General features: G+C 42.5%; 1 pseudogene; it reads right to left on the minus strand.

Annotated features, from left to right (window-relative positions):
- Positions 1 to 2,952: 2,952 nt before the first annotated feature.
- LOC123741930 (uncharacterized) lies at positions 2,953 to 3,116 on the minus strand (annotated as a pseudogene).
- Between the last annotated feature and the right edge of the window lie 904 nt (positions 3,117 to 4,020).

Below are 4,020 nucleotides of genomic sequence, written 5' to 3' on the forward strand. Positions count from 1 at the left end.
TGTGTGTGAGAGTTCAGGTGTATCCCTCAATGACTGTCTGTTCTTCTGCTTACCGCTACAGTGTGGAACATGGTGGAGAGAACACAATGAAACCTGGACTTAGAAAATGTGAGTGTTGACTGCTGTGAAGAATATGACTAAGAATAAGTCTTAATTCAAGTGAAGTCAAAGTCAAAGACCACCATCATTACTGACTTGGTCATATTAAATATCATCTGTAGTTCTACAGAAGCACAAATCAGGGACACCAAAATTTACAAAGAGTTGCTTTGACAATGTGTGTGTCTGTTTATATGTGTGGTGTGTTCCTGTTACGTTAGAAATGTGTGTGTCTGTGTATGTGTGTGTGTGTTCAGGATGTGTGTTTGTCATGCATGCATACCGGTGTGAGTGTGTGTGTGTTTGTGTGTAATTAACCTCTTGGGGCTAGGTGGGACGCTAGCGTGCCACCCGTGGTGCACTCCATCAACAGCAGGTGCATTTCAAGAGCGGCAAATTTGAATCCAAATAAATGTCAAAATTCAAATTTTTCAAAAATACAACTATGTTACACCATTTGAAAGATAAACATCTCCTTAATCTAACCACGTTTTACGATTTCAAAAAGGTTTTACGGCGAAAGCATAAATTTAGAGTATGTTAGGACAGTACATTTACAAGAGTTGTGTGTAATGTTTTGTCAAGTCAAAGACAGGGTCACCAAAACCATAAAACCAGCTAAAATGATGCACTAACCTTTTACAATCTCCATCAGATGACACTCCTAGGACATTATGTTAGACAATGCATGCATTTTTAGTTCTATCAAGTTCATATTTATATACAAAAACAGCGTTTTACTATGGCATTGATGTTGAGGAAATCGTTTCCCTCCAATAACCGGCAGTCAAGTCAGCGTCAGAAATTAAATAATTAAAATTAGAAAACATTGGTAAAATATTATATTGTCATTTAAAGAATTATAGATTTACATCTCTTGAACGCAATCAACTTGCCAGATTTAAAAATAACCTTACTGGGAAATCACACTTTGCAATAATCTGAGCACTGCGCCCAGAAAAATACGCGTTGCGATACAGACTAGACGTCATGTTGGGGAGATCTAAAATCGAAAATACTATGTAAATAATCCATTACCTTTGATTCTCTTCATCAGATGTCACTTCCAGGTATCACAGGTCCATAACGAATGTAGTTTTGTTCAAAAAAGCTCATCATTTATGTCCAAAAATCTCCGTCTCGTTAGCACATGATGTAAGCCAGCCGGACTTCTCGTCATGAACGAGGGGAAAAAATATATTTCCGTTCGTTCAAACATGTCAAACGTTGTATAGCATAAATCATTAGGGCCTTTTTTAACCAGAACATGAATAATATTCAAGGTGGACGAATGCATACTCTTTTATAACGTATTGGAACGAGGGTACCCAACATGAACTAGCGCGCCAGGTGTCTAATGGGACATCACTGTTCCATGGCTCTTGTTCGGTCAGATCTCCCTCCAGAAGACTCAAAACACTTTGTAAAGGCTGGTGACATCTAGTGGAAGCAATAGGAAGTGCCAAAATATTCCTAAACCCCTGTGTTTTTCAATGGGATAGGTTTAAAGTCAATACAACACATCAGGTATCCACTTCCTGTCAGAAAATGTCTCAGGTTTTGCCTGCCAAATGAGTTCTGTTATACTCACAGACACCATTCAAACAGTTTTGGAAACTTTAGAGTGTTTTCTATCCATATATAATAAGTATATGCATATTCTAGTTACTGGGTAGGATTAGTAACCAGATTAAATCGGGTACATTTTTTTTATCCAGACGTGCAAATGCTGCCCCCTAGACCCAACAGGTTAATGGGAATAAGTGTGTTTTATATTACCATACAGTATAAAATATGATCATTCAACAAATTTCAAGTTACCTTAACTTCTCCTTTTGATACCTAGAAACATCTACATTAAATGAATTAGTGAAAAGTGAGTTAACATTCTAATGTGAATGATGATGATTTCTAATATTGTGTCTGGTTTCATCCATCAGATGTCTGTGATCTCAAACTGGACCTGAACACAGTAAACAGACTCCTCTCTCTGTCTGAGGAGAACAGAAAGGTGACATGGAGGAGAGAGGAGCAGCCGTATCCTGATCACCCAGAGAGATTTGAGGACTGGAGACAGGTGCTGTGTAGAGAGGGTCTGACTGGGCGCTGTTACTGGGAGGTAGAGTGGAGTGGGAGAAGGGCTGGTATAGGAGTGACATATAAAGGAATCAGCAGGAGAGGAGTGGGTGGTGTCTGTGTGATTGGCTGTAATGATAAGTCCTGGAGTCTGATCTGCTCTGACAACAGTTACTCTGCCAGGCACAATAATAAGTTCACTACCATAGACGTCCCCTCCTCCAGCCCCCACAGAGTAGGAGTGTATCTGGACTGGCCAGCCAGCACTCTGTCCTTCTACAGAGTCTCCTCTGACACACTGACCCACCTGATCACATTCTACACAACATTCACTGAGCCCCTCTATCCAGAGTTTAGGGTTGATTATGATTATGATTATGTATCCTCAGTGTCCCTGTAAATAATAACCATGGTAACACACACACATACACACTGGAAAAACACACACACATCCACACAATGGACACACACACACACACACACACACCACACACACACACACACACACACACACACACACACACACACACACACACACACACACACACACACACACACACACACACACACACACACACACACACACACACACACATATACACACTGGTTAATGCCAATATGTTTTTTTTTCCCCAAAATTTTTTTTTAAGAAAAATGGAGGGAAAACGCACGACAAGCGCTTCGCCCTTCTTTCAGTTTGGATTTTTTTTCTTTCTCTCTTCTTCTTCTGGCTGTTTACCTACCATCATGGAGTTTTTTTCCTTGACAACGGGAGAAAAGTGTTGCACCGTTCCCGGAGGTACTGCAATACGTGGAGCGGACGGAGCAAGCCCCATTTCCGACTCCCTGTTCGAAAAATCCATTTAATATGTAGTCCCCCTATGGGGGACGTATCAGATATTAAACTGATAAGAACAGATTTTTTCTTTTGTAAAAGTTTTATTGATACATTTTCCTTTAAAACAGCTCACATTTTTCATTCATTTTTACACATAAAAATGACATAAAGTGCATAAAAACCAGCATTACATTACTTTTTTTTTTTTTTAAAAGGTACAAGTTGTTTATTTAAAACAATAAAACAATCATACATAAAAGTACCCTTTATTGTAAAAAACAATCTGATAAAAGCCATTTAAAATGTGTATTAATGATTTAACAAAGTAAAACATTTTTAAGACATAGAAAGCCTGTCAAAAAGTCCCTTTGTTAAAAGGCTGTCTTTAGTCCTTTGTACAGGGACGGGGTGAGTCCTTATCAAAAAAGCCTCCTCCTGCTCTTCCGAATTGACTCCGTACCCATCCGTCGGGGCCCAGAGGAGACCCCTCCCCTAGGCGCATCGCCCTAGGCTCCGCAGAGCTGTCAGGCCGTGGCCGCCGGGACCTCAGGTGTTGTGGGGGACCCTTCGCTTGGGGTCGAGGCCCCCTTTCGTTCGTACCACCCCAGGGCCTCCTTGTCTACCAAAGCCACTGCCTGGGGGGTGGTCTCTGCCTGTTTTCCTACCAGCAGGTTGCGGGAGGACCACAATGCGTCCTTCAGACACGTGAGGGTGGGCCAGAGTTGTGTGAAGGCCTTTTGTGAAATAGGCCTTCGGCCCACCTCATACAGCACGAGCTGCGGCATTAGGTCCTCCCCTGCTGGCAGACGTGGGAAGATCAGGGGGCCTGCTTCCTTCCACAGGTCCCTTGCAGCTCTGCACTCCCAGAGCAAGTGCCTCACCGACTCTTCTTGGCCGCAGCCTGGTCGGGGGCACGCGGATGTCCTCGCCATGCCCCGGGAGTGCATAACGGCCCTGACCGGGAGGATCTCATGGGCGACCATCCAGGACAGGTCACGATGCCAATT

This window comes from Salmo salar, unplaced genomic scaffold (assembly GCF_965601325.2).
Source record: "Salmo salar unplaced genomic scaffold, fSalSal1 ptg000384l, whole genome shotgun sequence".
NCBI classification, from domain to species: Eukaryota; Metazoa; Chordata; class Actinopteri; order Salmoniformes; family Salmonidae; genus Salmo; species Salmo salar.